Genomic DNA, 25,021 nt, shown 5'->3' on the forward strand with positions numbered 1-25,021 from the left:
ACTTTGGTTCAGCGGTATTGTTGGATGAAGCGGCCCGGACCGACATTACGCGTACGCTTACGCGAGACTGGTTCTACCGACGTGCTTTGCACACAGGTGGCTGGCGGGTGTCAGTTTCTCCAACTTTAGTTGAACTGAGTGTGGCTACGCCTGGTCCTTGAGAAGGTTAAAACATCACTAACTTGACGAACTATCGTTGTGGTTTTGATGCGTAGGTAAGAACGGTTCTTGCTCAGCCCGTAGCAGCCACGTAAAACTTGCAACAACAAAGTAGAGGACGTCTAACTTGTTTTTGCAGGGCATGTTGTGATGTGATATGGTCAAGGCATGATGCTATATTTTATTGTATGAGATGATCATGTTTTGTAACCGAGTTATCGGCAACTGGCAGGAGCCATATGGTTGTCACTTTATTGTATGCAATGCAATTGCTTTGTAATGCTTTACTTTATCACTAAGCGGTAGCGATAGTCGTAGAAGCATAAGTTGGCGAGATGACAACGATGCTACGATGGAGATCAAGGTGTCGCGCCGGTGATGATGGTGATCATGACGGTGCTTCGAAGATGGAGATCACAAGCACAAGATGATGATGGCCATATCATATCACTTATATTGATTGCATGTGATGTTTATCTTTTATGCATCTTATCTTGCTTTGATTGACGGTAGCATTATAGGGTGATCTCTCACTAAATTATCAAGGTATAAGTGTTCTCCCTGAGTATGCACAATTGCGAAAGTTGTTCGTGCTGAGACACCACGTGATGATCGGGTGTGATAGGCTCTACGTTCAAATACAACGGGTGCAAAACAGTTGCACACGCGGAATACTCAGGTTAAACTTGACGAGCCTAGCATATGCAGATATGGCCTCGGAACACTGAGACCGAAAGGTCGAGCGTGAATCATATAGTAGATATGATCAACATAGTGATGTTCACCATTGAAACTACTCCATCTCACGTGATGATCGGACATGGTTTAGTTGATTTGGATCATGTGATCACTTAGAGGATTAGAGGGATGTCTATTAAGTGGTAGTTCTTAAGTAATATGATTAATTGAACTTAAATTTATCATGAACTTAGTACCTGATAGTATTTTGCTTGTCTATGTTGATTGTAGATAGATGGCCCGTGTTGTTGTTCCGTTGAATTTTAATGCATTCCTTGAGAAAGCAAAGTTGAAAGATGATGGTAGCAATTACACGGACTGGGTCCGTAACTTGAGGATTATCCTCATTGCTGCACAGAAGAATTACATCCTGGAAGCACCGCTAGGTGCCAGACCTGCTGCAGGAGCAACACCAGATGTTATGAACGTCTGGCAGAGCAAAGTTGATGACTACTCGATAGTTCAGTGTGCCATGCTTTACGGCTTAGAACCGGGACTTCAACGGCGTTTTGAACGTCATGGAGCATATGAGATGTTCCAGTAGTTGAAGTTAATATTTCAAGCAAATGCCCGGATTGAGAGATATGAAGTCTCCAATAAGTTCTACAGCTGTAAGATGGAGGAGAATAGTTCTTTCAGTGAGCATATACTCAGAATGTCTGGGTATAACAATCACTTGATTCAACTGGGAGTTAATCTTCCGGATGATAGCGTCATTGACGGAATTCTTCAATCACTGCCACCAAGCTACAAGAGCTTCGTGATGAACTATAACATGCAAGGGATGGATAAGACGATTCCCGAGCTCTTCGCAATGCTAAAGGCTGCGGAGGTAGAAATCAAGAAGGAGCATCAAGTGTTGATGGTCAAAAAGACCACCAGTTTCAAGAAAATGGGCAAAGGGAAGAAGAAGAGGAACTTCAAGAAGAACAGCAAACAAGTTGCTGCTCAGGAGAAGAAACCCAAGTCTGGACCTAAGCCTAAGACTGAGTGCTTCTACTGCAAACAGACTGGTCACTGGAAGCGGAACTGCCCCAAGTATTTGGCGGATAAGAAGGATGGCAAGGTGAACAAAGGTATATGTGATATACATGTTATTGATGTGTACCTTACTAATGCTCGCAGTAGCACCTGGGTATTTGATACTGGTTCTGTTGCTAATATTTGCAACTCAAAACAGGGACTACGAATTAAGCGAAGATTGGCTAAGGACGAGGTGACGATGCGCGTGGGAAATGGTTCCAAAGTCGATGTGATCGCGGTCGGCATGCTACCTCTACATCTACCTTCAGGATTAGTTTTAGATCTGAATAATTGTTATTTGGTGCCAGCGTTGAGCATGAACATTAGTTCTGGATCTTGTTTGATGCGAGACGGTTATTCATTTAAATCAGAGAATAATGGTTGTTCTATTTATATGAGTAATATCTTTTATGGTCATGCACCCTTGAGGAGTGGTCTATTTTTGTTGAACCTTGATAGTAGTGGTACACATATTCATAATATTGAAGCCAAAAGATGCAGAGTTGATAATGATAGTGCAACTTATTTGTGGCACTGCCGTTTAGGTCATATTGGTGTAAAGCGCATGAAGAAACTCCATACTAATGGACTTTTGGAACCACTTGATTATGAATCACTTGGTACTTGCGAACCGTGCCTCATGGGCAAGATGACTAAAACGCCGTTCTCCGGAACTATGGAGCGAGCAACAGATTTGTTGGAAATCATACATACAGATGTATGTGGACCGATGAATGTTGAGGCTCGCGGCGGGTATCGTTATTTTCTCACCTTCACAGATGATTTAAGCAGATATGGGTATATCTACTTAATGAAACATAAGTCTGAAACATTTGAAAAGTTCAAAGAATTTCAGAGTAAAGTTGAAAATCATCGTAACAAGAAAATAAAGTTTCTACGATCTGATCGTGGAGGAGAATATTTGAGTTACGAGTTTGGTCTTTATTTGAAACAATGTGGAATAATTTCGCAACTCACGCCACCCGGAACACCACAGCGTAATGGTGTGTCCGAACGTCGTAATCGTACTTTACTAGATATGGTGCGATCTATGATGTCTCTTACTGATTTACCGCTATCGTTTTGGGGTTATGCTTTAGAGACGGCTGCATTCACGTTAAATAGGGCACCATCGAAATCCGTTGAGACGACGCCTTATGAACTGTGGTTTGGCAAGAAACCAAAGTTGTCGTTTCTTAAAGTTTGGGGCTGCGATGCTTATGTGAAAAAGCTTCAACCTGATAAGCTCGAACCCAAATCGGAGAAATGTGTCTTCATAGGATACCCAAAGGAAACTGTTGCGTACACCTTCTATCACAGATCTGAAGGCAAGACTTTTGTTGCTAAATTTGGATCCTTTCTAGAGAAGGAGTTTCTCTCGAAAGAAGTGAGTGGGAGGAAAGTAGAACTTGATGAGGTAACTGTACCTGCTCCCTTATTGGAAAGTAGTTCATCACAGAAACCGGTTCCTGTGACACCTACAACAATTAGTGAGGAAGTTAATGATGATGATCATGAAACTTCAGATCAAGTTGTTACTGAACCTCGTAGATCAACCAGAGTAAGATCCGCACCAGAGTGGTACGGTAATCCTGTTCTGGAGGTTATGTTACTAGACCATGACGAACCTACGAACTACGAAGAAGCGATGGTGAGCCCAGATTCCGCAAAATGGCTTGAGGCCATGAAATCTGAGATGGGATCCATGTATGAGAACAAAGTGTGGACTTTGGTTGACTTGCCCGATGATCGGCAAGCCATTGAGAATAAATGGATCTTCAAGAAGAAGACTGACGCTGACGGTAATGTTACTGTCTATAAAGCTTGACTTGTTGCAAAAGGTTTTTGACAAGTTCAAGGGATTGACTACGATGAGACTTTCTCACCCCTAGCGATGCTTAAGTCTGTCCGAATCATATTAGCAATTGCCGCATTTTATGATTATGAAATTTGGCAAATGGATGTCAAAACTGCATTCCTGAACGGATTTCTGGAAGAAGAGTTGTATATGATGCAGCCAGAAGGTTTTGTCGATCCAAAGGGAGCTAACAAAGTGTGCAAGCTCCAGCGATCCATTTATGGACTGGTGCAAGCCTCTCGGAGTTGGAATAAACGCTTTGATAGTGTGATCAAAGCATTTGGTTTTATACAGACTTTTGGAGAAGCCTGTATTTACAAGAAGTGAGTGGGAGCTCTGTAGCATTTCTGATATTATATGTGGATGACATATTACTGATTGGAAATGATATAGAATTTCTGGATAGCATAAAGGGATACTTGAATAAGATTTTTTCAATGAAAGACCTCGGTGAAGCTGCTTATATATTGGGCGTCAAGATCTATAGAGATAGATCAAGATGCTTAATTGGACTTTCACAAAGCACACACCTTGACAAATTTTTGAAGAAGTTCAAAATGGATCAAGCAAAGAAAGGGTTCTTGCCTGTGTTACAAGGTGTGAAGTTGAGTAAGACTCAATGCCCGACCACTGCAGAAGATAGAGAGAAGATGAAAGATGTTCCCTATGCTTCAGCCATAGGCTCTATCATGTATGCAATGCTGTGTACCAGACCTGATGTGTGCCTTGCTATAAGTTTGGCAGGGAGGTACCAAAGTAATCCAGGAGTGGACCACTGGACAGCGGTCAAGAACATCCTCAAATACCTGAAAAGGACTAAGGATATGTTTCTCGTTTATGGAGGTGACAAAGAGCTAGTCGTAAATGGTTACGTCGATGCAAGCTTTGACACCGATCCGGACGATTCTAAATCGCAAACCACATACGTGTTTACATTGAACGGTGGAGCTGTCAGTTGGTGCAGCTCTAAACAAAGCATTGTGGCGGGATCTACGTGTGAAGCGGAATACATAGCTGCTTCGGAAGCAGCAAATGTAGGAGTCTGGATGAAGGAGTTCATATCCGATCTAGGTGTCATACCTAGTGCATCGGGTCCAATGAAAATCTTTTTTGACAATACTGGTGCAATTGCCTTGGCAAAGGAATCCAGATTTCAAAAGAGAACCAAGCACATCAAGAGACGCTTCAACTCCATCCGGGATCTAGTCCAGGTGCGAGACATAGAAATTTGCAAGATACATATGGATCTGAATGTTGCATACCCGTTGACTAAGCCTCTTCCACGAGCAAAACATGATCATCACCAAGGCTCCATGGGTGTTAGAATCATTACTGTGTAATCTAGATTATTGACTCTAGTGCAAGTGGGAGACTGAAGGAAATATGCCCTAGAGGCAATAATAAAGTTATTATTTATTTCCTTATATCATGATAAATGTTTATTATTCATGCTAGAATTGTAATAACCGGAAGCATAATACTTGTGTGAATACATAGACAAATAGAATGTCAATAGTATGCCTTTACTTAACTAGCTCATTGATCAAAGATGGTTATGTTTCCTAGCCATTGACATGAGTTGTCATTTGATTAACGGGATCACATCATTAGGAGAATGATGTGATTGACTTGACCCATTCCGTTAGCTTAGCACACGATCGTTTAGTATTATGCTATTGCTTTCTTCATGGCTTATACATGTTCCTATGACTATGAGATTATGCAACTCCCGTTTACCGGAGGAACACTTTCTGTGCTACCAAACGTCACAACGTAACTGGGTGATTATAAAAGTGCTCTACAGGTGTCTCCGAAGGTACTTGTTGGGTTTGCGTATTTCGAGATTAGGATTTGTCACTCCGATTGTCGGAGAGGTATCTCTGGGCCCACTCGGTAATGCACATCACTATAAGCCTTGCAAACATTGTAACTAATGAGTTAGTTGCGGGATGATGTATTACGGAACGAGTAAAGAGACTTGCCGGTAACGAGATTGAACTAGGTATTGAGATACCGACGATCGAATCTCGGGCAAGTAACATACCGATGACAAAGGGAACAACGTATGTTGTTATGCGGTCTGACCGATAAAGATCTTCGTAGAATAAGTGGGAGCCAATATGAGCATCCAGGTTCTGCTATTGGTTATTGACCGGAGACGTGTCTCGGTCATGTCTACATAGTTCTCGAACCCGTAGGGTCCGCACGCTTAAAGTTTGATGACGGTTATATTATGAGTTTATGTGTTTTGATGTACCGAAGGTTGTTCGGAGTCCCGGATGTGATCTCGGACATGACGAGGAGTCTCGAAATGGTCGAGACGTAAAGATCGATATATTGGACAACTATGTTTGGACACCGGAAAAGTTCCGGAAGGTTTTGGACATTTATCGGAGTACCGGGGGTTACCGGAACCCCCCGGGAACTAATGGGCCTTGTTGGGCCCTAGTGGAGAGAGAGAGGGGCCGGCCAGGTCAAGAGGCGCGCCCCCTCCCCTTGAGTCTGAATAGGACAAGGAAGGGGGGGGGGGCGGCGCCCCCCCTTGCCTTTCCCCTGTCCCACTCCTTCCTCCCCCTCCTTCTTGGACTAGGAAAGGGAGGGGCAAACCAACTTGGAGTAGGTTTCCCCCTCCTAGGGCGTGCCACCCCCCTTGGCCGGCCCTCTCCTCCTCCACCCCTTTATATACGGAGGAGGGGTGCACCCCATAGACACAACAATTGATCGCTTGATCTCTTAGCCGTGTGCGGTGCCCCCCTCCACCATAATCCACCTCGATAATATCATAGCGGTGCTTAGGCGAAGCCCTGCGTCGGTAGGACATCATCATCGTCACCACGCCGTCGTGCTGACGGAACTCTCCCTCAAAGCTCGGCTGGATCGGAGTTCGAGGGACGTCATCGAGCTGAACGTGTGCTGAACTCGGAGGTGCCGTGCGTTCGGTACTTGATCGGCCGGATCGTGAAGACGTACGACTACAGCAACCATGTTGTGCTAACGCTTCCGCTCTCGGTCTACGAGGGTACGTGGACAACACTCTCCCCTCTCGTTGCTATGCATCACCAGGATCTTGCGTGTGCGTAGGATTTTTTTTGAAATTACTACGTTCCCCAACATGTGAGTCATGGCAAAGCACTTGAGAAGACTAAAATAAGGATGAGCATTAAGCATCAACATAGTCTTGGATAAATGAGATACACGGTGCATGACATTCCTTCCCACACCCACCCACTAGCAAATGGGTTCACAAGCTCACTAAAAAGATAACAACAAAGCTTGCGACAACCCATGGTGAAGATAGAAGATGAAAGCCTCATCAAGATGAGGGATACCAACTAAGATGGCAAAAGCCTCGTAGAGATAAGCATGAGGAAAATAATCTTCACCACACAAGAGTGCATCAAGATGCAACGAGATAAGACACGCACTCAAGGCAAAAGCTTTCACGGAGCCACCAAAGAAATAACAAGAAAGACAAGGTGGATGTGAAAGAAAGGATATCATCTAGAGATGTAAATTCTCTCAAGTGTATAAGGTTCTAGGTGGACGAGATCATGATGATATATATCTACAAAGAAGGATGTACACCCGAAATAGTTACAACACGAAGGCACAAGATATCCAAGAGGAAGTCATACATATACCAATAAGATATTTGCTTGGAAGCATAGCACATGGCTAGATATGGTCTTATAGTATATAAATGAAATCCTACCACACAACCATCAAAAACATCACAACTAGCAACATGAGATCATTGTTCGGATGCTTTGAGAAAGGACACAAGTATCACAAGAAGGAATGAGTAACATGCCATGATACAACCTACACAAGGTTGATGCAAGAAATGTGTGCATGCATGAAGTATAAGAAGATACTTGTTACCGAGTTAACATTGGAAGGATGTAGTAGGTACCAATTGAAGGTACAAATTAGTTCATTGATCAGCCTAGCTTGACTCCAATAAGCACATGGTGACAACACCTTCCTTGTGAGTGAGCCGAGCATCCAGTGCATCTCCAATTGTTCTTAGAACAACAGCACAAACAAAATGGTACCCAAACTCATTGGGACCAAAGAGTTAGAAACACCAATATACATAGGACAAACTCCACATAAATATGTGCTTATAGATATGATTTTCATGCACATCTCATCCAATTTGAGACTTGGTGGAGTTTCCCCTATATATTGGGTCGGAGAAAGAAAGCATGCCAAAGAAAATACATGAAGTAAATATGCATGCTAAAGACTTTCAAGAACCAACACCAAATGAAAACGGAATACACTACACCACAACACTTGTTTCAGGGCAGTTAACTGCCGGGAGAAGTATCTAAACAAGGGCAAATTTACTGCCGGGGCATCTGTAACTGCCGGTAGAACTAGCTCACGGCGATGCAACTGCCGCCAGAACTTGAGGAACAAAGGAAAACAAACTGTCGGTACACTTGGGGGCGCCCTGTCTGCTTGGAGAAGCCTACTACGGCGCATTATCTGCCGGGGTTCGCTTTTTTCGCGAGAGTAAAATATAGTTTGGGCCTAAGCGCGCGCAAGTGTGGAAAAGCGCGCGAGAGACAAAAAAAAGCCCAAAAGAACTACTACCTCGTGCCCTACCTCCAGACCGCAGCCACCCCAAATCCCTCATGCCCTACCTGACCGCAGCCGCCGCCCCCAAATCCGACCGGTGCCCCCAAATCCAATCGGCGCCAGCGTCCCCCACCACCGCAGCCCCGCCGCCGCCGGCGTCCCCCACCACCGCAGCTCCGCCGCCGTCCCGAGCCACCACTCCCGCCGCACCCAGCCACCCCGACTCCTCTCCCAGCCACCCCAGTGCCGCTGGCCACCGTAAATCCTAGTACTGCCGGCGGCGCCCCCCACCACCACAGCCCCGCCGCCTCTTCCAGCCACCCCACCGCCGCTGACCTCGTCCACCCGGACGGAGTCAGTCTTTGGCCCCAACAACTGTACAGCAGCGCCGCGGCACCCCCACGGACCGAGGAGTCGAGCACTGAGCGGGACCGCTTCCTCTACGTCCTCTCCGATCCTCCAAGCAGCGGTCGTCCCTCTTCTCCGGCGAGCAGCTCACTGCCACATCAACATCCTCTCCATTCCCCGAAGCAGCGGAGCGTCCCTCTTCTCCGGCGAGCAGTTCTACCACCTCAACATCAACATCCTCTCTGTGGACAGGGCTGCCTCCTGAACATCCTCTCTCTGAGCATTTGGTGAGATTTCTTTGCTGCCTGGGTTTGGTTTAAATTGTGTACCTGCAAATGAGATTCAATTCTGACTTGTACAATTGTTACCATTTCAATCTGTGAACTTGGCAGATGATTCAATGCTAACTTGCAAAAATGTTAGATGGGTTAGTTTAATCTGTGTACTTGGCACTCAGTTATATTTTTTACAACACTTCTTTTTGTGTTTAGTTGATGCCTCAAAGTTGTAGCACGTAGACAGAACAAGTGCTCTGTTTTTATCATATAGATGCCTGTTTTTATATAGATGCAAAGTTGTAGCATGTGGACAGAACAAGTGCTCTGTTTTTATCATATGGATGCCTCCTCAACCCTTGTTTCTACAAGACTTCTTTTTTTATGTTTCATGAAATCAGATTTGTGGATTCCTTAAAAAAAAATCAGATTTGTGGACATAACAAGTGCTTTGTTTTTATCATATAGATAATAATATTCTTACTACTATTTTAGTTTTTGCAGTTCCTGAAATGACATCTTTCAATTTAATATTTATTCTATTATGCCAGATTGCATTCTTGGTCCGTATTGTATTTGTCCTTGCTTGTATTAGATATGAATGGCATGCATTTTGTCACTAGATTTCCCCCATTAATAGAAGTATACTTTATTTCGTATGTTAGGTAAATATAGTGAATTTGGTCAAGAATGGGCAAGAGTTGGATGGATAGAGCTAGAAACACACAAGCATATATTGACGGGGTAGTGAAATTCATAGAGTTTGCTTTTACTCATTCAGCAAGAGGGAATGCTATATTATGTCCTTGTAGAAAATGCTTGAACTATTGTTGGTTTGAAGCTAGTGATGTGTATGAACACTTATTATATCATGGGTTTATTAGTGGGTACAAAAGATGGATATATCATGGGGAGGCATCATCATCTCTTGCATCTGATAGTGACCATGATCCGGTCCAACCTAATGATGTTCAAGAGGAGAATGACCTAGATAATTATGATGAGATGTTCGAAATGATTCAAGATATGGCACACCTAATTGGGGATTTGAGTGATAGTGGCGGCGGGGAGGATCCAATTCACGAGGATGTAGAGCCTGGGAGCGTTGACCCTCTTCTAGAAAAGAAAAAGAAGCATGAGGCAGATGCTTTTCGACAATTCATAGCTGATGATAACGAGGAGCTTTATCCAGGGTGCACAACCTTTTCAAAACTATGTTTCGTTGTTAGGTTACTACATACCAAATCTCTTGGAGGTTGGAGCGATAAAAGCTTTGACATGATGCTAGAGTTGCTAAAAGAGGCCTTCCCAACAGCAAAGCTACCCAAAAACTTTTATGAAGCTAAGAAAATGATAAAACGTCTTGAGCTTGGTTATATTAAAATTCATGCATGTGAGAATGATTGCATTCTGTTTTGGAAGGAGCATGCAGATAAAGATATTTGTCCTAGATGCAAAACTTCCCGGTGGAAATCTGAAAAGAACAGCCTTGATGGGAAACGTGTACACAAGGTCCCAAGGAAGGTTCTTCGTTATTTTCCAATAAAGAAGAGGCTACAACGCCTGTTCGTGTCCCCGAAGAGTGCAACAGATTGCAAACGGCATGATGAAGAATGCACAAGAGATGGACTAATAAGGCATACAACAGATGCACCTGCTTGGAAGGACTTTGATGCCAAATATCCTAAGTTTGCTGAAGATAGTCGCAACATTAGGCTGCTTATATGTGTTGATGGTTTTAATCCATTTAGGACAATGAATTTATCATATAGTGTTTGGCCTGTTGTAGCAATTCTGTTGAATCTTCCTCCTTGGTTGTGCATGAAGCAACAAAATTTCATCCTATCTCTGCTAATTCTTGGTCCAAAGTCACCTGGGAGAGATATAGATGTGTTCCTTGAACCACTTATTGATGATTTGAACTCGCTATTTGAGGAGGGTGTTAGAACCTATGATGCCTCGACCGGTAAACCCTTCAACCTCCATGCTGCTGTATTATCAACTACATCTGACCTCCCAGGCTTATGCACTCTATCTGGTATTGTAACCTCGGGTGAATTTGGTTGTCCATTGTGCGGCTCATAGACTTGCTCTCTTCGGCTGAAGGAAGGCAAGAAATTTTGCTATATGAATCATCGAAGGTTTCTTGATCCAAACCATGAATACAGATTTGATGAGGACTCCTTTGATGGTGGTGTGGAGTTAGGGGCAGCACCTGTACCACTTACCGGAGAGGAAGTTTTGTCCCTCACTGAAAATATGAAGACTGTTTTTGGAAAGAACCCTTCCGGGAAAACAACCACCAAGAAGCGCAAGGTTGGCGAACCACCAATAGTTCGGAAAAGAAAATCCATATGGTTTAGGTTGCGATACTGGAAAGACTTGCTGCAGCCTCATAATCTTGATGCAATGCATATTGAAAAGAATGTATGTGAAAACATAATTAACACACTTTTAGGCATGGATAACAAGTCAAAAGACAATTATGCTTCTCGTAAAGATCTAGAGCATCTAGGAATAAGGAACGCTCTCCAACCTGTCCCAGTTGGTGAAGAATTTGATTTGCCTACTGCACCCTATGCAATGGTCAATGAAAATAAGAAATTGTTTTGCCAAGTTTTGAAGGGAGCTAGGTTCCCTGATGGTTGTGCATCTGATATACGCCGCAGTGTCCTTGTCAAGCAGAAGAAGATCACTGGGTTGAAGAGCCACGACAATCATATTCTTTTGCAGCAATTGCTTCTGCTAGTTGTTCGGAACACACTGCCAAAGGAAGTCGCCATTCCATTGGTTCGTGTCAGCAGATTCTTCAAGCAAATATATTCTCCTGTCATTTCCATAAGTGATATGGAGAAGCTAGAGGGAGAAATAGTTGAGACCTTGTGCATTCTTGAGACCATATTTCTGCCATCATTTTTTGATCTTATGGTTCACTTGATGGTTCATCTTCCAACCCAAGTGAGGCTATGGGGCCCAGTAAAGTACAACAGCATGTATCCGGTAGAAAGGTCATCCCTAAACCTATTTTCTGGGTATCATATGGTTTCTTCCCCATCTCCAAAATAATCTGATATATGTTACGTATATACTATATAGGTATAATATGAAGCTAAAGGGGTTTGTTCGTACCAAGAGCCATCCTGAGGGGTCAATTGCAGAGGGCTATGTGTTTGATGAGTCCCTTACATACTGTTCCCGTTATTTACAGGGATGTGAGACTAGATTTAGCAGAAAATGCAGAACTGATGTCCCTGAGCCCAGTGTATCTACTATGCCATTCTTTACCAACAAGGGTCGATTTTTGGCTGGAAAGCATGTAGTGACCTTGGATCACAAGTCATGGCTGCAAGCACATCGATATGTTTTGTTTAATTATGATAACATAGATCCATACTTGAGGTATGTCATTCTAAGAATTGTTATCATTTGAGCCTATGAACGATATTTGTCATAGTGCTGAACTTTTGTACTTAACTCCTGCAGCAAGTATGATGCCTATGTGTCTTCAATTGGCCATGGGACTAAGTTAGAGATTAGTCGCACTCGCCATGTGAAATTCCATGAGTGGTTTAAGTCCCATGTGGCACAACTAATTGCGAATGGTGAAGATATTTCCGAAGAGATTCGAACTTTAGCTAATGGGCCCTTCTCAGCTGCAAGGAAATGTAATAGCTATACCATAGATGGGTACAATTTCCACACGAAGTCCTATGATGAGGGTAGATCTACCCAAAGCAGTGGGGTTGCTCTTGTCTCTCAAATTCTGTCCCCCTCATGTGAAGATAGTGAAGATCTTATGGTCACAAATAAAATATATTATGGTGTTATAACCGAAATTCTTGAGTTAAATTATAACAACAAAGGAAGTATTGTGCTTTTCAAATGTGATTGGGTTGACAACCATGCACAAGACAAGTGGGTTCAAGTTGATTATTTGGGTGTCACGCGTGTGAACTTCAAGCATTTATTCAAGTCTGATGAACCTTTCATTTTGGCATCTCAAGCAACTCAAGTGTACTATGTGCAAGATGATCTTGATAAAGATTGGTGTTTTGTTAGAAGTTTTCCACATCCACGAGACCTTTATGATATGTTTGAAGTGGAAGATGGTGCTTATGACCAGCATGATGCACCTAGAGTACCAATCCCTGATCTAGATGCCAATGTAGATCTCAGTGTTGATGTTAGAAATATACCTCGTAGTAGGACAGATATAGATGGAACACTCGTTCGTGCAATTCAGCAACCAAAGTGTGTGTCTTTTCCTTACATTTTTCAGTTATATGCTTACCTACTTGACATCTAATGTGCCATTAATTTTCTCTTCAGGAAAAAGAATGGAAAAGGAAGATACGAGGACAATGTTCAAGAACGAGAGGAAGAGAGGCTAGCATGAATTAGAGCAAGAAACAACGAGGAATTTGAACGATTTGGTCGCTTTAGATTTTCAAATATAAATGAAGAAAATGGAGGCCCAGCTAGTCAGCGACAAACTAAAAGGAAGAAGGTGATATATCATGCTTTTGTTTGGTTGCTGCATCTATTACTTCAGTTTTGAGGCACTTTGATTCATGCTTTGAGTTCATGACAACTTTATACATCATCCTGTTTGTTTATTTGTAGAGCACTGCAGAAAAGCCTATTGTTGAAGTAACTCGAGTCCTTAGGTCCCAAACGACTAGAGATGTTGAAGAGATGCCTTGTGAGAACGTCCAAGAGGATGAAGGTGCGTTGCTCTAATATTTGTGCATATAGTCTGTTAGTTAAATGTATGATAGCCTAGTAACTATTGTCCATGTTTAGACCATGAGTTGGGTCAAGAAACAAAAGGGAAGAAGGGCAAAAAGCGCACTAGAATGCATAATGTGTATGATAGATTGGGGACAGTGCCACCAATTCGTGTACAGTACAATGAAGATGGACAACCAGTTGGGGACAATGCCTCGGAGTTTTCCAACTTCATCTCCACACTTGTGAAAAGTAAAATATCTCTTAGGCACACTGATTGTAGAAAGGTTGAGTTGAGCAAAAAATTCAATTATGGACAACCTTAAAGGTATAATATAATGTGCCCATTTATCTAATACATCGCCCTTACATTGTATAATTACACATGCTTGATACATTTACACATGCTTGAAAACAGATGTATTACGTTGTGGATGACAAACTTAAGGATTGGGTCATGGGAAGCGCTGCCAAGAAATGGAGGGATTTCAAATTAGAGTTGAAGACTTTGTATTTTGATGACAAGACCGATGAGGAACTCCAAGTTGTCCCTGATAATAGAGTTAGCCCAACAGATTGGGAAGAACTCGTTGCCTTTTGGAAAAGTGAAAGAGGGAAGAAGCGTAGCCAGCAAGGGAAACAAAACCGAAAGGAGATGGAATTATTGCATACATCAGGTAGTAAAAGTCATGCTCGTGTTTCTCATGAAATGGTACATATAAGTCTTACTTGCACAAATTATTTGCCATCATTTCTAGATTATTCTGATCTAACTACTTGAAAATAAATGGCAGCATATGAAGAATGGATATCCCCCTCATAGACATGAAGTGTTTATGGAAACACACAATTGCAAGAAGACCGGTGCCCCTTCAAGTGTGGCTGCAACAAATATGTTTGTAAGTATTTGAAGTAGTTTTAGCAACCTATTTTCTTTGAAGTTATTAGTTGAAGCAACACTACATTATCACTGTGTTAATGAATCATATGTTATGTCTTGTAGAAAAAGATAGAAAATATGGAGAATGAGCGTCCAGAACTTTTGGAAAAAACCATCCAACAAGGTGACCTCTTCTCGCATGTAACTACAAAGGAGAGGAATGGGTATGTCAGGTGTAAAGGTCTAGGACCAAGTGCTGCAGGTTTGGGCATGCCAGGAACTAGAAAGCTGAAATCAATGAAGCTTCAAATGGCCGAGGAAGAAGCAAAAGAAGCTCGACAAGAAAATGCGCTTCTACATGAGCGTGTAGATCAACTCGAGAATGATTTCCAATCAGTAGTTACAAGTCTTAAGGATGAATTTCTGCAAATGAAGAGATTGTTGTTACAATCAAATGCTAGACAAAATGTTGAGTTCAGTCCACGGTATGGCTCGCCACAGAATATGGTAGATGCATATGCATATGGACATGAAGGTGCATATGGACAAGAAGATAGTGTAGGATCTGCCACCCCTACCTTTGAGGTGCGACGAGAGAAGGAGGCAACCATTTTGCAAAAGAAGACAGAAGGGGCACTGTTGCAAAAGAAGGTATCAACATTCACTCAGGATTACAATGTCCAATCCCCATTCACTCAGGAATACAATGTCCAACCCCCCTGCTCAATATGAGGTGCTGCAAGAGAGGGCAGCTGCCATTTCCCAAAAGAAGAAGGCAACAGTGCAACAAGATAAGGATGTGACACTTCATCGAAACAAGATGGCAACATCCCTACGGAAAGAAGTTCCAATCATGCAGAAAAATCATCAGGTCAGATTTTACTATGTTTATACTTTGCCTCTAGTTTCTATAGGATGGAAAAGAATCACTTCCGCTTATCTAACTTCTTTTTCATGATTCCCCAGCAAGGAAGGGATGTGATACTTTATAATGTTTACCGGGATCATAATAGCCCCGTGGCAAAAGCTACAATTCTATCAGTTGATCGGAGAGAGGAGGTAGGTGGTCAGGAGCTTGGCTATCAATATTGTAAGGTTGTCGTGAACTATGTAATAAAAAGGGATGCTATTCTGCCTCGTGGTGTTGGGGACATGACAACCATGGGGCAAGCTCAAGGGCGATGTATCGCATGGCCTCACAAGCATGTAAGCTTGGGTTCTTTTGCTAAATTTACAATGACTATCATGGTTGATTGCTTAATACTCTTTTGCTTCTATGTATGTAGTTGGAAGTGGACAAGTCAACGGCAAATGCAGCAATGCGACCATAAGCAAGATGAGGAGGTAATATACATATTTCTCTTACCATATTGGGTCACTAGAAAGGCTGAGCTCTCATGAGCTGTTCTTTTGGACATAGACTTTCCCTCCATTCGATGCTTTCTCACAAAGGATGTAAATGTATGGCCCACAGCTGTCCAGTTTAGTGATCAGTACACACATATGTGAGATAAATATGAAATGATGGTTGAGCTACAGTGCTGTACTTTGTTTAGAATTGCAATTCTTCTTTCTTTTTCTTTGTAGATAGAGAAAGTCGCTCTTTTTTCCTTTTACCAAAAAATGCCAACAGTTGAGCACATTAGATCAATATACACATCTTTTGCACCACACAACAATAATAATTTTGCTGGTTAAAATACATAAACATTACAATCAGAACTTACAACCTTGATTTTTTTGCCTGTTCAACCATTTTTATTGTAGACCATTGTATACAAATAATCTATTTCAAGAGTCATAATTAGATAGCCAACAAAACAACTTTGGTAGTATAAGTATATCAAGCTTCCCCTGTCCAGTGGCGTTAAGCCCCTTTGAATATTTGGGTGAGACTACATATATGGTGATCTTTCAAACCTCCTTGTACAAAGTGTACTGGTGGCCATTCTTTATTTTCAGTGCATGTGTCCATTGTCCAGTGGCGTTCTGCTTTGCAAAGTCCAGAATAATTAGTTACTTACTGGACTATTATATATTATTACGTCTTCATAGCTTGTGCTCTTGGAATGTAGCATCATGTACATGCATGTGTCCAGTCTAAATGTTTTACATGGAAGAATATATGATTCAGTTGCATCCAGTACCTAAACATGTGAAATGTAAATTAGCATTCAAACTACACATTATATACTCCTTTTACAACTCAACTTAGGTTCCTGTTTTGCCATATTTGCCCATGGAAGAATTTTGAATATGGAAGAATTTTGAATGTGCAGGTCAAAGAATTCCTGTTCGATATAATTATGTATTATTCCTTGCTATGTCATAATCCTTAATGTGTTCATTTAAAATCTGAAACAACAACTTCGTTTTGAGTTTTCGGTCCGTTGCAGGTTTCCCAAACATACACAATAAGTTGGTGGTTTCGAAGATCTACAAGCGGTTGAAGATCTGGAAGACCTTCAATTTTCAGTGTTGGGATGATAATGTAATATGTTTGTTGAACCTGGAGACTTAGTTCAGCCCATTTTGGTGGCTGTTAAGCCACTGTATGGCCACTTCCCCTTTTGTGGCACAACTTTATTTTGGTTATGTGGCACATCTAGAAACTGTTTGTTAAACCTGGAGACTAGCTCTGCCCATTTTGGTGGTTGTTAAGCCACTTCCCCTTTTGTGGCACAACTTCATTTGGTTATGTGCCATCTCGAAACATATATATGTACTCGTTATATTTGCTTCCTATGTTTATCGAATGAAGTATGAGGCCTAAATGTAACTCTGATTGAAGTGTATGCATAAATTATGTGATGTCCTGATTTGCTAAAACATTGTGCATGGATTTTAAATTAGACATTGTGAATTGTTATTAAATTATAGATATATGCTGCCCAAAATTCTAGTATATCAATGTGATGGCATACAAACTGCCGGGCCAACAAGTTTTTACCGGCAGTTGCACTGCCGATAACTAAAATCCCTTTGCGCTAAGGAACCTGCTGGGAGAAAACTAACTGCCGGGAAATATGTAGGTCACGGTAGTTAAACTGTCGGGAGATATCTATCTGCCGGGAGAAGTAATCCCCGGCAGCCATTCTCGTGGCGGTTCTATCTGCCGGGAGAACTAACATCCCGACAGTCCGTATGCCGTTTTAAGAGCTTTCTCCCGGCAGATTACATGCCATTACATCGGTGTTGTGGTGTAGTGATACCAAGTGAAAAGGATACCAAAAGGAGAAACCATCACTTGGAAGATATCATTAACCGATACATCAAGGAATGAGATATCCATTGGCACACTCAAAAAGAATGATGTCAAACTCCCAAAAGAGAGAATTGTTCCAAACAAACCAAGTGCTCTACAAAGTTTCGTGATGGCACAAAGTACCAAAAAGAAACGGTTTGCATTCCACCAACACACACTTGATAAGGATCACAAGGTGAGCATTCTAAGAAAAATAGGATAGCTCCCCAAAGCATTGTGCATTATAGAGAATTTGCATTTGAATACAAAAGGCACAAGATGGGATCACCACTTTCACTATATCTATACAAACACTAGACAATCTCAAGGAAATAACAAGATCCACAAGTGGTATGGAATACAATGGGAGTTGACACAATCCTAGGCAAGAGATAAGGCAAATAAAAGCAAAGGCCAATGTAAAGATGATCAATAATTTCTACCACACATAAGTGAGTACAAATTGTCAAAAGACAAGAAGTATTTGGAAATAATTCAGTTGGTAGATAGCAAGGATATCCAACATCATCTTCACACCAAACACATGCAAATTGCAACTTGTAGAGCTAACATGCCACCTAGGAACAAGATAATTTACAATATCAATTCTAGGTGACAATATCTCAAATGTACACATTTTCTAGGCTTGTAATATGCACATAGCATATTACTCCCCCATAATGTGATACCAATAAAAACTTAACAAGAGGCAATAAGAGGATCCAACAAGAGATAATTAATGGACTATTTAGAATTTGAATTTGAATTTCTCATGAGAAGACATACCACATAGTGAATAGATAAGCTTGCGATATCAATACTAGGTGGTATTCCTCATGTACACACACTTGTGGGACCGTGAGGTGCACAAAGCACATCACTTCCCCAAAATGGGATGTTCCATTAATCTCTCACACGAGCCAATTAAGATATAAACAAGATGCAAAAGGCTCAACGCATGACACACACGTACATGATGTGCAAACCAACACACACATACTTGATTGCTGAAGATAATCAAGTTGGAAGCACAACATATACAAACACATGCAAGGAACGAAACCAAACATGCAAAGGGGCAAGTAACTATCAATGTAAACACTTTAAGCACGAGTTACCTCAAGGAGGAACATTGGAGATAAGATAGAAACTTGATAATCCGAATGACTTGGCTTGAGACAATATGAATGATGAAAATCCCCTTAATTCTTCATAATGTAGCCAAGTCTCCAATGCCCTCCGTAGACACCTATTGATCAAGTTTGAGCTACTTGGTCCCCAACCAAGTTGGGTCCTAAGAGGTTAGTCACAATAGGCTTGGCTACCCAAATGGTTCTTTGCTTGGCACCACTTTGAGTACCAACAAACTTGGCAAACACATTGCCAACCTTATCCTTCCCAAGAGAATACATATCATGAATAATAATTGGGTTGGATGAGTTGTCACTAGTGCATGAAGAACCGAGGTGACCTTTCTCACGACATAAGTAGCAACGTCTACTCTTCACTTTCTTCTCACTTGAGTTCTCAACTTGAGAAGCATTAGCTTGAGTATTCTTGGGAAGAGGCCTTTCTTCAACTTGTGGTTGAGCATGAGATTGAACTTGTGGCCGCTTCCCTTATTTCTTGTCACTAATGGCCTTCTTCTTCAATAGGCAAGATCTAACATGATGCCCTTCAATTTTGCACTTGAAGCAAACAATCTTGGCCGAATTCTTGACTTGTTCTTGGCCCTTCTTCTTGTTCATCTTGGACTTCTTCTTCTTATTGGAGTTGAATCCAAGTCCACCTTTGTCATTGGGGGATTTTTGCACACTCAAGATATTGTTGAGTGTGGATTTCCCTTCATGACACTTTTCCAAGTCTTTCTTCAAAGAAGTGACTTGGGCCTTGAGCTCTTTGATTTTCTCTACATGGTTAGTCTCAACACAAGCACTAGAGGAAGTATAAACTTCATCATTAGAGCAACAAGGCAAGGAAAGCAATTCATCACAAGATGTGCCAATGTTATGCATAGATGAATTATGAGGACTAGCACAAGGCAATATAGCATTTTGACTAAAAGTAGTGCTAGTATCCACATGAGGCTCACTAGATGTTACCTTAGAAATCATGGCCTCATGAGATATCTTTAGCACATTATGGGATACTAGAAGATCATCATGAGAGCTTGAGAGCTTTTCATGGCTTTCTTCTAATTTCCCATAATTGCTAGATAGCAACTCAAGTTGAGCCCGAAGCTCAACATTCTCCTTCAAAATGGATGCTTCACAAGTAATAGAGTTAGTAGCACAAGCATCATCAATAATAGCAAGAGGAGAAGGCAACTTGGCAAGCTCTTTTGAATATGAAGCTTCAAGTTGTGCATGAGAGTCGGTGAGTTTGATGAGCTCACTCTTAATGACCCTTGAGCCATTTTCGAGGTGCCCAAAGTCCTCAAGAAGTTTAGCATGCGCAACTTCAAGATTCTCATTTTTAGTTTCAAAATAATTGGCCACCTCAAGAGATCTATCATGAAATTCCTTCACTCTAGATAATTCTAGAGCAAAAGTCTCCTCAAGAGAATCCTTGGTGGTTTGTTCAAGTTCAAGAGCTTGAGAGAGGTCCGCAATCTCATTAGCGTAATCACGCTCATGACCTTCCATTTTTTCAATGGTGACCTCAAGCTCCTCTAGATGAGATTCCACCTCCTCTATATATTTCTTGCCCTCAATAGCAATAGACATGATTTCCATGAAGTTGGAACGAGCAATTTTATTCTTATGAAGAGCTTTAAAAATCATTTCCCCCTTTATTTTTAAGGAGGCAACATTATCATTCTCTTCATCATTAGCCTCATCATTATTAGCACCAACATCATCAACAAGAGACATATTGGGATTCAAGGTAGGAGATACCTTTGAAGCCTTGGCCATAAGGCAAACCGCAATAGATGATGATGTAGGATCCCTTGAAGCACCATTTAAAACCACATCTTGTTCCATGGAGTGTTGGGTTTCCTCTACATTGTTAGCACAACAACTCGAGGAAATACAAGCATTTTTATCATGGCAACAAGATATAGCAAGCATATCATCATGAGATTTAGTCAAGCAATTTCGACAAGATATGCACGGACTATCAACACAAGCATGAGAAACATGTAGGGTGCTCGAAGTGTTAAAGTGCAAAGAAGATGCATTGCAATAAGATAGTGATGAAGGATCATCCACAATAAGGATACTATCATCATTGCAATGACCAACACTACTCACCATTTCATTACCTTGTGGAAAACCACATGTAGGTGAAGTAGAAGAAGTTGAGAACACAATACGGCCGGAGGTGGAGGGAGAACAATCGTCCCCACAAATCTTGGACACGCCATATTTATCTTGAAGCTTTGTCCACAACTCATGAGCATCCCGGAACGGCATGAGTTGAAATATAACTACATTGCTCAAAGCATCGAAAAGCACATCAGAAGCTTGAGCATTGAGATAAGAGTTCTTCTCATCCTCTAAAGATAATCTTTGGGGATCCTTTGGAGGAGAAAAACCCATATCTACAATTCGCTCTAAATTTGGGTCCATGACCATAAAGAGATTAAGCATGTGAATTACTACATCAAAATTTGTGCCATCGAAACTAAGAGTATCAGAGAATCCTAATCCCCTAGTCGACATCTTTACTCTCTAGGCGGTTAAGCCTAACAAAGAGAGACGAGGCTCTGATACCAATTGAAAGATCGTGGATGTCACCTAGAGAGGGGGGGGGGGTGAATAGGCGCTTTGAAATAATTACGGTTTAGGCTTAAACAAATGCGGAATAAACCTACAATAACTAGGCTCACCTATGTGCACCAACAACTTATGCTAAGCAAGATAAACAACTAAGTGATAGCGAGATATATGACAAGAAACAATATGGCTATCACAAAGTAAAGTGCATAAGTAAAGGGCTCGGGTAATAGATAACCGAGGCACGTGGAGACGATGATGTATCCCAAAGTTCACACCCTTGCGGATGCTAATCTCCGTTTGGAGCGGTGTGGAGGCACAATGCTCCCCAAGAAGCCACTAAGGCCACCGTAATCTCCTCACGCCCTCACACAATGCAAGATGCCGTGATTCCACTAAGGGACCCTTGAGGGCGGTCACCGAACCCGTACAAATGGCAACCCTTGGGGGCGGTCACCAAACCCGTACACTTTGGCAACCCTTGGGGGCGGTCACCGAAACCCGTCAAATTTCTCGCGGCGATCTCCACAACCTAATTGGAGACCCCGACGCTTGCCCGGAGCTTTACACCACAATGATTGAGCTCCGAACACTACCAACCGTCTAGGGCGCCCAAGCACCCAAGAGGAACAAGCTCAAGGGTACCAAGCACCCAAGAGTAATAAGCTTCTCAACTTGTAACTTGCACGTATCACCGTGGATAACTCAAACCTATGCACCAAATGCAATGGCAAGGGCACACGGAGTGCCCAAGTCCTTCTCTCCCAAATCCCACCAAAGCAACTAATGCTAGGGAGTAAAATGAGAGGAAGAACAAGAAGGAGAACACCAATAACTCCAAGATCTAGATCCAAGGGGTTCCCCTCACATAGAGGAGAAAGTGATTGGTGGAAGCGTGGATCTAGATCTCCTCTCTCTTTTCCCTCAAAAACTAGCAAGAAGTCATGGAGGGATTGAGAGTTAGTAAGCTCAAAGAAGGTCGACAATGGGGGCAAAAATGAGCTTAAGAGTTGGGGAACCATTGGGGAAGAAGACCCCCTTTTATAGGTCCCCACGAATCTGCCCGTTATGTGCAGAAAACTGTAGGACCGGTACAACCGGTGCACGAACCGGTACAACCGGTCAAAGCACTGGAAAAACCAACCTGTAGGAAAAGCCCTAAGTGGTACAACAGCCCAGGGAACCGGTAGTACCGGTTAAACCGGTACAACCGGTCAACAACCTCCCAAGAACCGCACCACAACAGAAACTAGTCCGGTTGTAGAGCGGTACATGGCCGGTACAACCTCCGGACCAATTCTAGAGCGGTATAGCCGCTCCAAACAACGGTTGTATCGGTCAACCGGTACAACCTCTCTATGGGGCGGTACAACCTCTCTATGTAAAACAGGCAATATCAAAACAGCCACAACTTTCGCATACGAGCTCCGAATTCGACGAAATATGCCCTAGAGGCAATAATAAATTGTTATTATTATATTTCTTTGTTCATGATAATTGTCTATTGTTCATGCTATAATTGTGTTATCCGAAAATCGTAATACATGTGTGAATACATACACCACAACGTGTCCCTAGTAAGCCTCTAGTTGACTAGCTCGTTGATCAACAGATAGTCATGGTTTCCTGACTATGGACATTGGATGTCGTTGATAACGGGATCACATCATTAGGAGAATGATGTGATGGACAAGACCCAATCCTAAGCATAGCATAAAAGATCGTGTAGTTTCGTTTGCTAGAGCTTTTCCAATGTCAAGTATCTTTTCCTTAGACCATGAGATCGTGCAACTCCCGGGTACCGTAGGAGTGCTTTGGGTGTGCCAAACATCACAACATAACTGGGTGACTATAAAGGTGCACTACGGGTATCTCCGAAAGTGTCTGTTGGGTTGGCACGGATCGAGACTGGGATTTGTCACTCCATGTGACGGAGAGGTATCTCTGGGCCCACTCGGTAATGCATCATCATAATGAGCTCAATGTGACTAAGGAGTTAGTCACGGGATCATGCATTGCGGTACGAGTAAAGAGACTTGCCGGTAACGAGATTGAACAAGGTATTGGGATACCGACGATCAAATCTCGGGCAAGTAACATACCGATTGACAAAGGGAATTGTATACAGGATTGATTGAATCCTCGACATCGTGGTTCATCCGATGAGATCATCGTGGAACATGTGGGAGCCAACATGGGTATCCAGATCCCGCTGTTGGTTATTGACCGGAGAGGCGTCTCGGTCATGTCTGCATGTCTCCCGAACCCGTAGGGTCTACACACTTAAGGTTCGGTGACGCTAGGGTTGTAGAGATATGAGTATGCGGAAACCCGAAAGTTGTTCGGAGTCCCGGATGAGATCCCGGACGTCACGAGGAGTTCCGGAATGGTCCGGAGGTGAAGAATTATATATAGGAAGTCCAGTTTCGGCCACCGGGAAAGTTTTGGGGGTTACCGGTATTGTATCGGGACCACCGGAAGGGTCCCGGGGGTCCACCGGGTGGGGCCACCTGTCCCGGAGGGCCCCATGGACTGAAGTGGGAAGGGAACCAGCCCATAGTGGGCTGGGGCGCCCCCCATGGGCCTTCCCCCTACGCCTAGGGTTGGAAACCCTAGGGTGGGGGGGGGGGGGCGCCCCAGTTGACTTGGGGGGTAAGTTACCCCCCTTGGCCGCCGCCCCCTCCCTTGATGGGATCTTGGCCGGCGCCCCCCTTCCCAGGGGGCCTATATAAAGGGGGGGGAGGGAGGGCAGTAGGATAACAGCCTTGGGCGCCTCCCTCCTCCCCTGCTGCAGCTCTCCCTCTCGCAGAAGCTCGGCGAAGCCCTGCCGAGACCCGCTACACCCACCACCACGCCGTCGTGCTGCTGGATCTCCATCAACCTCTCCTTCCCCTTGCTAGATCAAGAAGGAGGAGACGTCGCTGCACCGTACGTGTGTTGAACGCGGAGGTGCCGTCCGTTCGGCACTCGGTCATCGGTGATTTGAATCACGGCGAGTACGACTCCGTCATCCACGTTCATTGGAACGCTTCCGCTCGCGATCTACAAGGGTATGTAGATGCACTCCTTTCCCCTCGTTGCTAGTATACTACATAGATGCATCTTGGTGAGCGTAGGAAAATTTTAAAATTATGCTACGATTCCCAACAGTGGCATCATGAGCCAGGCCTATGCGTAGTTACTATGCATGAGTAGAACACAAAGCAGTTGTGGGCGTTGATGTTGCCAATTCTTCTTGCCGCTATTAGTCGTATCTTGTTTCGGCGGTATTGTAGGTGTTGGGGAACGTAGCAGAAATTCAAAATTTTCTACGCATCACCAAGATCAATCTATGGAGTAATCTAGCAACGAAGGGAAGGGGAGTGCATCTACATACCCTTGTAGATCGCGATGTGGAAGCGTTGTAAGAACGCGGATGAAGTAGTCGTACTCGTAGCGATTCAGATCGCGGTTGGTTCCGAT

The sequence above is a fragment of the Aegilops tauschii genome, chromosome 2 (assembly GCF_002575655.3).
Source record: "Aegilops tauschii subsp. strangulata cultivar AL8/78 chromosome 2, Aet v6.0, whole genome shotgun sequence".
Classification (NCBI taxonomy): domain Eukaryota; kingdom Viridiplantae; phylum Streptophyta; class Magnoliopsida; order Poales; family Poaceae; genus Aegilops; species Aegilops tauschii.